The sequence below is a fragment of the Vigna unguiculata genome, chromosome 4 (assembly GCF_004118075.2).
Source record: "Vigna unguiculata cultivar IT97K-499-35 chromosome 4, ASM411807v1, whole genome shotgun sequence".
In the NCBI taxonomy this organism is placed as follows: domain Eukaryota; kingdom Viridiplantae; phylum Streptophyta; class Magnoliopsida; order Fabales; family Fabaceae; genus Vigna; species Vigna unguiculata.
In genome coordinates, this window is record NC_040282.1 from 7765247 (window position 1) to 7779404 (window position 14158).

The window sequence follows — 14158 nt, forward strand, 5'->3', positions numbered from 1 at the left end:
TTTTTTTATTTTTTTTATTTTTTTTTGAATTTTTTTTTTGAATTTTTTTTGAATTTTTTTAAATGTCCACGTGTCAACCTAATAGCGTGCCACGTGTCAAAGTCAATGTTCTATATTCAATTTGGTCCTTATATTTGTTATTTTTGTTCAATTTAGTCCCAATTTTTGTTAACATTAACCAACTTGGTCCCTCTCCAAATTGAAACCAAATTTAATTTTTATATTAAAATTCACATTTTTTATTAAATATTTTTATATAATATATTAAAATTCACACCATTATAACTTTGATATAAAAATTAAATTTGGTCACATCTTCGATAGGGACCAAATTGGTTAATGTTAATAAAAATTGGGACTAAATTGAACAAAAATAACAAATATAGGGACCAAATTGAATATAAAACATTGACTTTGACACGTGGCATGCTATTGGATTGACACGTGGACATTTAAAAAAATTTTAAAAAAAATTCAAAAAAAAAATTCAAAAAAACCACGAAATGACACGTGGCAGTCACTATTCATGACCGTTAATGGTTTAAACGATATTAGCAAAAAAGGACCCAATTGAACAAAATTGACGAAAATTGAGGCCTATTTGAACACAAGACCAAAATTATGACTTATTTGAAAAAACTTGACGAAAATTTGTTCAAGAAATATTTTAACCTTTTAATAACAATTAAATCAAGATAATTAACTTCATTCAAATTCATAATATCACTACATTCCTTGAAATGATTAAAGTAACCATATATTAACATGGGAGAATTGTTCATAGAATATTCTAGTGACTATTTATATGTATCCAACATGAAAATAAATCACATTCCATTATCATATTAAGCAATTAAACCCACATTCAAAAAGTGTCACTTGATCGAGATGCACAATAGAAATAAGGTGGAACTCTCGCTCACATTTTTTTCTTGAACAAGAAGTGTCTTCTTGCCTTGGTGGAAATGTCTATATTTGACTCACTCACATTTTGACTTAAATGAAAATGTAAAAAAAAAAATGCAAGAACTTCAACAACATAGCTAACAATTCATTCTATTAACAATACTTTCTTAACAAGTTAATCATACCTTGATGCAAATATTCCTTACACAAATTTCATATGAAACCCATTTTAACTCAAATTGAGAACAAAGTTTAAAAGAACATTCAATAAAGTTCAAACATTATCACTAGGACAACTCAAATAATATATTAGATCTCAGTTAAATAGAAATGACTTTCCAACACTCCATCTCGTATATAAAATCATCAAAATTCCAAACTTCTATATAAACATAAACCTAGTTATTCAAATTTCATATGATTACTCTCGCTCTAAAATAAATCCATATATAATTACTTCAGTAAAAATAACCCTCTTACAAATAAAAATAACCAAACACTTTCATAGTTTCGTATTAATTAAAACTCCTTCCTTGTTTGGATCCATTAAAGCCTCACAAATTAAATGACTTACATGAATTATGGTCAGAATTTTGCAGCTGATGGCAAGAATGACGTGCAGCAAAGGTGGATTATGACCTTCTTATGAGTAACACATTGTTATTATTATAATAATCTTCCCAACGCTCATATCAAAATGACCAAATTAAATGGTCTCCAAAATGTTGGTTCATTTCATGTTGCTTCAACTTTGAATCAGTTAACGGCTATGCCAATTTTTCTTCGGGTTTAGTAAGACCACAGCATTAATAATTTGGGTAACAATCAATATTCAATTCACATAAATGCTATATGCTCCTTGGATAAATAGAGAAGAATGCAGTGATTAAGAGCTCATCTTCACCGTAAAACACTATGTAAACACTTCTTCAAACTAGCCAACAAAATATTTCACCCTTTTATCATCATTACCCATCTAACAAACTAGCCTTGTTTGACTGTTCACATGGTTCTTCATTCAAAAAGGCACGTCCAACAGAACATCAAACTTTAATTGCTCTTAATCGCTTTAACCTGGTGCTCCTTAGACAGTAAGAAGTTTATCCAAAGCCCAAAAGATAACAGGAAAGAAATTCATTCAAGAAATTTTTCTAACGACCAACTTATAAATTTATTATCTTAATTTCTTTAATCCAATTGTCTTTAGATTCAACATTCAGTGAATAGAACCCTTAACTATGTTCTTATGCTTGTAGGGAACAGGAGATCTCATGACTGCACTTCTTCTTGGTTGGAGCAATGTATTTACCTTTACTTGGGAGTTATTACTATAGTTTGATATTACCAATGTTTTAAATCCCGGAATGCGGTGCGTAGCGGCTGGCTGCAAAAACACTGTAGTGAGATATCGTATAGGGGGATAAGTGCTATTTTGAATTTTTTTTATAGTTTATATTAATGTATATTATCAAGAATGATTAAAATTATTCTAAATCAATAGCATTCATAATTAGCAACAAAAAGACATAGGTGTTTTTAAAACACGGGTAAACACCAGCAAAAGTTAAATGCAAGCTTTTCAAGATTGGTATTATCAATACCCCATGTTCTAAATTAAAGTCTTTTATATAGTTTTCGCATTTAATACATACATATAGTTTTGAAAATTAAAATCCCTCAAGTAACACTGAAGAAAAGCTCTGATGTATCTGTTCTAAGGTATTTTTTTGAAATCAACCCGTTATAGCACCTGCTATTTGGTCCGCTACTACCCTGTAAGAGCCGCTACACACTGCTACACCTCTATAGTGTGCTATTTATAGCCCTGTGTCATCTTACTAATAATTTCATTTATATCTTTATTTATTTCAGAAATACAGAGACAACCTTGAGATTGCTGCAGAACTTGCAGTGTCAAGCTTGCAGGTATTTATTTTCTTGATGTGTGTCATTAATCTTATTGTTTCTCCACTTCTGATATTGTGGTACTAGTACTTTTGGGTTAGTAAAGTTCTTCTATCATTCAAAATATTTTGAATAATTTATATTACTTCTTACGAGCAACATGAGAACATGATGAGTGAGCCCACAATTTTTAATGGATAATTAACCGTTCAAGCATCATCAATATGTACAGGCACTTCTACACAGGACGCTCAGTGACTACAAAAACGCTGGACATGATTCCCAGTCAACCAGTTTAGAGATCAGATTAATTCAAAGCCAGGATGATATTCGCAACCCAGAAGTCAACTTTAAAGCAGAAATATACAGCTAAAGTTGCGATTTAATTTGGACATGTATGTATTAATGTGTATTATTATTAAAGAATGAAGAGAATTATGATAAATTGAGAAGGAAAGTTTATTTATTTGTTTTTTATTGATCAAGTTTAGAAATGGGAAAGTTTTAGAATCTAATGATTACTAATATGATGATTAGAAAGTAAAAGAAATAGAGTCTAACCATTAAATATTCTTATACATATTTTTAGGACATTACACATTCACACACACACATTATATATATATATATATATATATATATATATATATATATATATATATATATATATATATGTATGTATGTATTAGAATCCATATTCACCATGTCTGGCTTTTTTCTGTATGCATTGATCATTCCATCACATGTGGATGTTGATTGTTTTGAGTATGCCAGACTATAGTTCTGTATGTTGGCCATAGAAGATGATTGAGGACTACGTGTACTTGATGATTCTCCGATGCCTGTCCCTTTGTGGTTTTATAAGTGAGAATAAGTTGTTTCATTATTCTAATTAAAAAAAAAAATGTTTGAGAGGTCTTATCATATGGGTGGTATGTTCCCCCATGTACCATTTTCATTAATTATGGTGAAATTTTGTGTGGTTCTATTGTTGACATTATCCAAAAATAGCGGTGCTTCAAAATGATTTAATCTAGCTTTTTACATCCTGATTAAAAATCCATTTGGCTCCCCAGTGGTTTTCGCCGATGAAGGAGGAATCATGTCTGTGACAATTAACTTTCCCCTCTTATGCATTAATATCTACTTTGCACACACCTGGAGATACACAATGGAAAATGACTCAAACAAGGAATAGAATTTTAAAGGTATTATCGTGTCATATTTTTCTTATCTTCTGTTTTTTGTTATCTGACACTGTTCTGATTGCCTAAATATTCATTCTAGCATCATTAGTATCTTTCATCCTGTTTTTGAAAAAGAAAAAAAAAACTACACACTGAATTTGTATAAAGAAATCTCTGTAAACATTTTTAGAAGAACAAAATAAAAGTTTTACCTTCAAGTTTTTGGAATACTTTTCTTCCTTTGTTCATGCTTCCTTGACAGTTCATGTGTACTTTTAAAACAGACGTATGTGAAAGAAATAAGTACGAACTCTTACACACACATCTACATATCAGATTAAATGTAAATAAATTTAGTTAGAAATTAAATAAAAAAGTTTACTAGGAAGAGTGACAAGACGTGGAACCTCAATCTTTAATAACTCGTCTTAATCAGTCGTCCACATTTTTTATAGTGCTTGTGTCTAGATATTGGAAAATAATTTCTTTCTCTGTTTGTTTTATTTAGATGAAGCACGCTCCCTTTATCCATTGTAAGTGCTAAATTAGCAAAATAACTCAAGAGAAACCAGGTCCACTAGTGTAAGCTCACGACTTTCTCAAAACAAAAGAAAAGCTAACTAGTTCAGCCATGATTGGAGGAGTAAGAGATGGTTGAAAAACTGTGATTTGACTCCGCTTTGTGGCTATTTTGACTCAGCTTCCACTATTAAAAGTATTATACCGATTTATTCATCATAATTGCGTTATCTCAATTTCATCATTAGAGTGTGTATTAGTTTTATTTTGATATATCTTTTTTAAATTTAATTATTTTTTTCAATATGTATAATTTAAATGTGATAATTGATACTCAAAATATGTTAAAGAAAATCAAAGTTTACAAATTACAAAACAGAGAAAGAGAATCCTTCAATGCCTCATTCCAACGATATATTTTTCTCATTCCTTACCTTCAATTAGTCGTTGTGGTCACGAGAAGCCAAGTTTGAGAAAGTAAGTATTCATGAAGCGCAACAAATAGACTCATTCATAGCTATAAAAATAAGACAATTTTCATCCGATGGGTTTGACCCAGTTCAGGCCCACTAATGGTTTGCCCTAAACAACTTACTCATTATAATAATTTATAAATATTTTCTTTATTTCTTTCTTTTCCTAATCTCCATCTCATGCTCTAAATCATGATAGGTTGATAAGTAACACAGCCAAAAAAAGAGAGTATTGTTATGATAATGTTTTCTTTTTGTCTCATCATTTTGTTTCACGGCAATGCGACTTTTGACGGCATAGTTAGCGATAGTTAGCGATACTTGATAAGAAAGTTCGTAAAATTACAACTCTGTTTCGGAAAAGTCTATTCGCAAGTAATGTCAAAATAGTAAGAATACTTCTAATGCTATGTTTAAATGTATTTATTCTACTCCATTAACATCTGGTTGATAAAGCTTTGAGATATTCACGTATATTTCTTAATTATTATTTGGAGTGGAAATTTTTATAGAAAAAATATGCAACAAAAACAATGTTTTCTGTTTGACTTCAAATTCTTTACATAGAATAACGGACCAGATAAAGTTTGGTTACGTGCCTTTATTTAACTACTTTAATTAAAAACACAATGTCGTCCAAAATAAATCTTTCTCTCCCCTCATATTTTAGTGCCAAAAATAGGCTAGTCAAGGCATTCTAGCGCTCTTTTATATTATGATAAATAAATAAATAAAAGGCGCAACGTGCGTAAGTGTTTATTGAATTGATGATATTTGACAAGTAATACCAAATCTAATGGTCTAAGCGTGTATTTATTTTTAAATAATTTAAATTATATTAACTTAATCTGCATGTCCTGAAACTGGTCAACAATTTTTAACTACGTCCTGAATCATTTTTTACAATTAAATCTCTAAACTTATATTTATTTTCTAATGAATTTCCTTCTTCCATTTTCCCTGTTACATGCAGAGACTATATACAACAACAAAAAGAGAAAGATTTATGTGGGTCTTGCACCACAAAAAAAGTCTTCCATTCAGATTTAGGCATAAACACGGTAGAAGAAAGCTTTTCTAGAAACGAAAGACAAAAGCACTTTGATTTTCATTTCTAAATTTACAATATTCATATCATCCATTTGTTTCTTTCTATTTGGAAAAGAATGTTTCGATTTTATAGTGGCTAAGATAACACTCTCTCTTTTAAAATTTGATATTTCCATCATTTTTTTTAAGGTTAGAAGAAAAAAAAACTTATATAAATTAATTTTAATCTTCATTTCTAAACTTGTTAGAAGTCTCACATCGACTAAAAATAAGACAATCTCATAATATATAAGTGAGGGTGCAAACCTTATCTTATAAGCTAGTTTTATGGGTTGAGTTAGACTTTAAACCCACTTCTAACATAGTATTAAAGTCATTGTTCGATTTTGTGGGATTGAGTTAAATTTTAAACCCTTTTCTAACAAAACTACAGGAAACGTTTAGGTGAGTAATCTGACCATGGACATTTTCTCTTCATCTCTTTTCATTAACTTTCCTAAACTAAGCAACACATCCATAATAAGAGTGAGAGGAGGAAGTCAAAGCAAAGCAATTATGAAGTCTTCCCTTTTATCCTGCAACTTGCTCCCAGCCGTAACCTAGGGTGGCGGCCACGACAACCCTGTTCTTATTAATCCTTCTCGATGGTCTAATAAAGTACATGAAATTTCCAAAAAAAATAGCCACATCACAAACCATAACATAACATCATTCACACCAACACACCAACACACCACTAACTTTCCAACTCAATATTGCCTTGTAAATTCGGCAGATAATACACAAGTTCATGCCTGACAGCTATCTTTCACGTCCAAACTTTCTTCCTTTCACACGTGCAACTCCTTTTCTTCTCTTCCAAGCCTTTCTTTCTATCCTCCAAATTCAAAACTTCAACTTGTAGCAGCTGTTGATTACACTGAAGAAAAAGATACAAGAGGGTACCTTTTTTTTTTTTCTTTAGCTCTCTCTAGAATAGTGTTCATGGGTTGCTTCTTTAGTGCTCCTCCAAAGATCAAAGCCGAGAGCCCTCCACGTAATGGTATCATTCTTTTTCTGCTCTTCCCACCTCCTTTTTCTTAACTTGAACATCTTGATTCTGAACTGTGTTTGCTTATGCTGGACACCATTTCGATTGGAGTTTTGAAAGTTCCAAATTTGTGTGGTTTTGTGAATAAAATTTTGCTGCTTGTTTGTGTTCGATGTTTGACTCAAACACCGTACAAGACTTGCTTCGGATGAACGATACGTGATCAGTTGTGCGCATCCAAAGCAAAATATAAAGACTTTGATTTAATTGGCACAGATTGATCAACGAAATTAAATAAAAATACAAACACCTGATATCAAATGAGATTTTTTTTATTGGTTGGAATTGCTTTCTTTTATTTGCAGTGAACTTGGATCCTCTACACATTTAAAGGAACTAAGGATCCGAAAATTGTTAAATTCAGTTCAAAATTACAAGTTTAAGATGCAACAGAATAAAGACGGGTGTGATTTATGCAGTTCACAAGAGAACTCAGAGATATGATCTCTTCAACCATTGGTTTTAGAAGTTTAAAGTATAGAAGAAAGACAGAAAATTTTGACAATATAGATTATTCCATGTTTGTTTTTTAAGATGTTTTTGGTATGCAAGATTTTTCGTTTCATGCCGTGTTACATAAGACTATTATAATGTCACACAACATTTTCTTATCCTTAAAAAGGGGAACTGTGTATGAGAGAAGTATGAATGTAATTGCAGTGATAACATTACAGACATGAATGGTAGAAAAACTGTTTCTGTACCCCTTTGACTTATGTGGTTTTCTGAATGAAGCAGAAAGTAGAAGTTAGTAGAGTGCTTGTCTTGAGTGAATGATGTTCTGTTCTGACATGAGCAGGTTTGAATTCAAAAGATGGTGGCAAAGAAGAGAATGATCTGAGTGTGACGGTGTCCTCTTCATCTATGCTTCTAACTCCTCAGAATGAGGTTGAGATATTGGAAGCCAGCAATTTGAAGGATTTTGCATTCAATGAGCTAAGAACTGCTACAAGGAACTTTCGTCCAGATAGTATGGTAGGTGAAGGTGGGTTTGGTAGTGTGTTCAAAGGGTGGATTGATGAGCAGACACTTGCCCCGACTAAAGCAGGCACAGGAATGGTCATTGCTGTCAAGAGGCTTAACCAAGAAAGCAACCAGGGACACATTGAATGGTTGGTGAGTGTCTCACTTTCACTTCGCATTTCCTTTCACAATTTAGAACATTCAACAATGGTGAGGAGTTTCAGTGATGCTCAATTAATCAGAAGTAATTTGTAATAAATTTCAATCAAGAATGAAAAGTGTGTCCAAAAGAGTGTCAGAGATGTGTTCTTAACATTAGTCTTTTTGTGAATATTGTAACTGATTAGCCTGTATTATGCAGACAGAAATCAACTACCTGGGGCAGCTCAGTCATCCTAATCTTGTGAAGCTAATTGGTTATTCATTGGAGGATGATCACCGGATTCTAGTGTATGAATTTGTGGCCAAGGGTAGCTTGGATAATCACTTGTTTAGGAGTAAGCTTCTTTTTGAGTTGCTTTTCTTACTTGTTAGGACCTTAAGCTCCTCATAGTGATGAAGTAGATGTAATATTTAGGGACTTCAAAACTTCTAATATCTTACTTGATTCTGTAAGTGAAATCACATTGATCATACAAGAGTAAGAGATAGGTTTATTACTTAGCCCTGGCTTTCTAAAATTGGTTTTCGTGAATGACAGAATTATAATGCAAAACTCTCTGATTTTGGATTGGCAAAATATGGACCAGAAGGTGACAAGAGTCATGTTTCTACAAGAGTGATGGGCACCTTTGGCTACGCTGCTCCTGAGTACATTGCCACAGGTAAATATGGGTGAAAAAGTTTCTACACAAACATTTTTAGGAAAAGATTTATTTTTATCTGAGAAAGACTTGAACCAACAATCTCTTTCATCCTCCCTTCCTATCTCTTCAGTTCTCTTGAGGACAACCTTGTAACTTTCGAATGTTAGTAAAGAAAGTTTTCAACTTTACTATTAAATCACCTTTATTTCTAGGAAAAGATGATCCTTTATGTTAACCTTCTTCGAATTGTGTATGTTTTGAAGGTCACCTAACGAAAAGGAGTGACATATACAGTTTTGGGGTTGTTCTTCTGGAACTTATGTCAGGAAAACGTGCATTGGACAACAACAGGCCAAGTGGGGAACATAATCTAGTTGAATGGGCGAAACCACTTCTGATAAACAAACACAAGATCTCCCAAGTGATGGACGCACGTATAGAAGGGCAATACTCAAAGCGAGAAGCAAAGAGAATAGCTCACCTTGCAATTCAATGCCTCTCCACAGATCCAAAACTTAGACCAAACATGGGTGGTGTGGTGAGATCATTGGAACATCTTCAGGATTCCAATGACACACAAATAAATGGTCATAGCTCAAGCAGCGGTGGCACTCCTATTTCTAGCTTGTCTCCTTCTCCTCTTCGTACATAGGAGACCAACTTTATGATTTGCGTTGTTTTCGAGTAATATATAGAGATGGCACTTTGTGTAGCATGAAATGAAAGCATGCATGCTTGTTACTTGTACAGATTTTTATTTCTTTATATTAGTAAGAGAATTTTTAGTTATCTTCCATTCTCACTTTTTTTTTTCTCCCACGCCTCAACTATCTTTCTTTGAACATGTGGCAAAATTTGAATGAGAATTGCATAGTTCTGGGACCATGTTTGGAAACTCCTACCGAATTGAAGAATTACCTTGAGAATTATGTGCATCGTTATGCTCTATTTCCACTGCTTCCAGTGGTCCTATATCATTTACTTTTTTTTAAATATATAAATATGTAAAATATTTTTAATTATCCATGACTTTAAAATATTTTTAATTACCAATTTTATTTATTTGGAGAATTTGAAATTTTTTTTCAAGAAAAACGATAAGTTGTGATAAAGAAATTAAAAAAAAAATTGAAATTGAAAATTTTTAAGCAGGGATTTCAAATAACTAAAATAGTACAATTTAAAATTCACTTAAAAAAGAAAGAAATTAAAATTCTCAAAGTCGTAAAATTGTTCATTTGTTAGAAAAAGAACGTTATATGTCTAAAAAGTTAAGTCAAGCAAAAGATCGAGATGAGTCGATTCAGATCGAAGGTCGAGTCAGGCTAAATGTCGAGTCAGTCCAAGTTGAGTAGAAGGTTAGGCTTGGATGGTTGGGTCAAAGGACAAGTTAGGTCAGATCAGATCGAAAGTCGAACTGATTCAAGTCGAGTCGAGCCGAAGGTGGAGCCAATCTAACCCAAAACGGACCGAAAAACAAACTATGTCACCCCAGGTCGGTCCGAAGGTTGAACCAGATTGAAGGTTGAACCAAATCGGACTAGATCGTGTTGGACCAGCTCACTTCAAGTCAAATCTACTTATATATTGTAGTTGGTGCAATAGTAAAACAATAAATCTATTAAATTAAATGATAAATTTTGTTAAAGTAATCTTATCTCATATTTAAATATCATCTTAAAAAGTAAATTTTAAATTTAATTCATAAAATTAAATTATAAAATAAGATTTAGACTCGCTCCTACATTGTTATAAATTCACACGTGAAATATGAACATATTTTTCATTCTTGGAAGATCGAGGAGCATCGTCATGAACGCCGATGCCTTCAACATTTGACTATGGACCAACCTTCATAACGTCACATTATAATTCATGTTACAACTTTAAGTAAATAATAATTAGTCCAATTTTAGAACCGTTTTAATTTAATTCCACATGAATTGGACCAAACTGGGTCAGAATGTGGCTCCTTCACTCGCATGCATGCCCCTTTTGAATCAACTTTGTACATTTGACTGTTGAATAGTAAGATTCCCAGAATCTCCTTCAATGCTTCAATTCCACATTATTACATGTTCAAGAAAATAACCTCTATATGCTTCAATTTGAACCCTTATTATATAAATAATGTTCTTAAAATGCTCTTTTAAGCCCTAACTTTACATGATTAATTTAAATATCTATCACTTGATGTGAGACTAGTGTCAATTATCTGTGATTCAGTGTTGTGTTGAGTTTGGATTTTGGGAATACTAAGGTCACGGTCTCAAGAAATTTTTACAGTGCATTATTTTCTGAAATGATAACAGCGTTAGAAGATAATTTTATATTATATAAATAAGATACAAATCTTATTTTATAAGTAGATTTTGTGAGATTGATAAATTTAAAATCCAATTTTTTTAACATTCTGTTCCTAAAAATTTATAATAGTAATAAATTTTATTATAATAATAGTTAGATAAAAAATAATTAAACTATTCTTTTATTATCGTAAAAAAATGTAAAAATATATGCGACGTGAGGATATATTTCTAATGATTAAAATAAAATGAAAAATTTATGGTTGATTATTTTTTTTCATTTTTAGTATTATTATGTGTGAATGAAAGAAAAGGAAAAAATATGACAAAGAAGACGATGCGGAGAATAATATTAACAAGAGAGATGAAGAAAAAAATATCAAATCTTTAATTCAATGTCTATCCAATACTAAAAATATATTTTTTTTAATATAATAATTTTAAATAATTTTTTTCCTGTTAAGTGTTAAAAATGTGTTGAATAATTGAAAAACATACATATAAGATTTTTCAAAAAAGTAATCATATCCGCTGAATACTTTTTTTCTGACATGTAGATAGGAGGAATATTCCTTAAACTTCTCTTTTAAGAGTGTTCAAAAGCAAGACATGTGAACTTGACTTGATTGATAGCTATCGACAAAAAAGAGAGTTATAGTGAATGGTATTACAGTTTTGCCCCCATATTTTGAGATCAATTACCACAATTTAAAATTGTGTTCTTTTATATATTTTTTTATCACTGCAACAACTTTTCTTAACAAGTGTATGTCTAATATCTTGAAAGTGTAAAATATTTAAATTTTTAAAATAAATAAGAAGTTGCAGAAAATTTTAAAGTTTATTAATTCGAATGTAGGTTTCAGATTGTCATTGTGTGGCGAAGTTAATTTCATAATTTTTATGTTTTTTTTTTCATCCATTGGAAAATAGGATCATATATAGAGATAAATTTATTATTTTATTAAGCCATCAAATTATTAGTATGTATTACCAATCTTTCAATTTATTATCCTCTTGAAGATTAACCTCATAAATGATTAGACCTGAAATTTCCCAGTATCAAAATTAAACAAAACTTTATTAAATATATTTTTTAATTAAATTATATTGAAGGTCCCCTTAAATAATACATTCAAAACATTTTGGTTCAAGAGGTTTTTTCTTAACAAAAATATAATAAGTCATTCCACACCTGAACTCGAGTTTATCAAATGAATTTTTACATTAATTCAATTCAAATACTATAATATCACCAAATACTATGATGTAACTGATTTTAAAAAAAAGTAATAATAGGAAAAGCATCTTATTGTACTGGATAACCTATTATTGACATTTAAATATATATAACTTATCTTCAAATTGAAGAAAAAAAAAGGAATTTTGTAACATTTCTATTAGTACAGAATATATGTTAATTTTGAATTTGTATTGGTTGAAATTATTATGTTAATTTAATATTTTACTTAAAGAAGTGACATCTACTATCATTATAATAAAACAAATCGATAAGAATATTATTTAAATATCTTTATCTAAATTTCTGACATGTGTTTATTTTATTAGTTTTTTAGTCATTTACTAACTATCAGTACTGAATTGACCCTACTTATATGACATGTATCCAAAACTTTAGTGATTTAAGAGCTTTGTATCAAAAGAATACTTGAATTGACATAGTTAGTCTCTATGTATCTCACTTTGTTCATTTTGAAAAGTGGTTTTTCTTGTTTTCTTTACTTTGACAAATTTTTAGGCTATTGGAAGAATGAACTTAGTTAGTGTACAAGTATAAGGATAATGATATTTTAATTTATTTTTTTATTATTTTTAACTCATCATTTTTTCATTAAATTATCATATTATATTATTAAAAAAATTTCAAAATAAATACTTTAATAATAATTAAAGTAATAGATTAAAATATTATTATCTAAAGTATAATGAATTATTATCCAAAGTATAATGAATTATAATGGAAGCTTTCATTTTATAATCTTGGAACTTGGTCGAAATAGGTTCGAATTATTTTCAACCTCCACCTTTGATTGCAGGTCATTTAATGAAAATAACTAAATCAAACCTTTTAATAAAATAAAAAATGAATTAAGAAAAAAAATCATATTAAATTAACCCACAAATATTAAAACTAAAATACTAATTAAATTTACCAATTATTATGTTAATGAATAAGATAAAAAATAAAAAAAACTCCACTTTTTTTATGTCAGTGATTTAATTTTTATTGTTTAAAACAATAGAAAATATAATACTCGAACTTCAATCATAATCTATCATTAAATAGTAAGTTTCACAAGTTAAAACATAAGAAAAATGCACATAACAGAGTTATATAAATATAAAAAATAATATCATGTGTGCCGTCTTAGCTCAGTGGTAGAGCGCGTGGCTTTTAACCACGTGGTCGTGGGTTCGATCCCCACAGACGGCGAAAATAATGAAATTTTTATTTTCAGATTTTTGTATTATATTTAGTTAAACTTATCGTTACATATATATGGTTTTCATATATTTCTGTTTGCGGGGATAGCTCAGTTTGGAGAGCGTCAGACTGAAGATTTGAAGGTCATGTGTTCGATCCACGTTCACCACAAATTTTGAATTTATAATAGGTCAAAATTACTATTATGATATTAAATTTCAAAATTACTATTATGATATTAAATGCTTATAACGAACAAGCATAATATCCACTTAAGAGAATGATTCATGACTTTTTATTATATGAAATTGTTTGATACATTTTAGTAATTTTAAAACTTAAATAACGTTTGATTTTTAATATGTGCGATGATTATTTTATTTATAAAGTAGTTAAATTTTTAACCCCAAAACTAACAATTCATATCATTTTTTGTCTTTTTCATCAAGTGTTTTAAATTTTTAAATATCATCTTTATCATCGATAATATCCACTTAAGAGAATGAT

The 14158-nt window shown here is 30.1% G+C and overlaps 1 long non-coding RNA gene, 1 other non-coding gene and 1 pseudogene across 2 annotated transcripts; all 3 read left to right on the plus strand.

Moving 5' to 3' along the window:
- Positions 1-2778: 2778 nt before the first annotated feature.
- Positions 2779-3326, plus strand: LOC114182542. The gene is made up of 2 exons (XR_003604114.1): positions 2779-2832; positions 3044-3326. It is a non-coding gene; the product is annotated as an uncharacterized LOC114182542 (long non-coding RNA).
- A 3698-nt stretch (positions 3327-7024) lies between these two features.
- LOC114182583 lies at positions 7025-9551 on the plus strand (annotated as a pseudogene).
- A 4037-nt stretch (positions 9552-13588) lies between these two features.
- Positions 13589-13660, plus strand: TRNAK-UUU. Its single transcript has one exon. It is a non-coding gene; the product is annotated as a tRNA-Lys (tRNA).
- Positions 13661-14158: the final 498 nt, after the last annotated feature.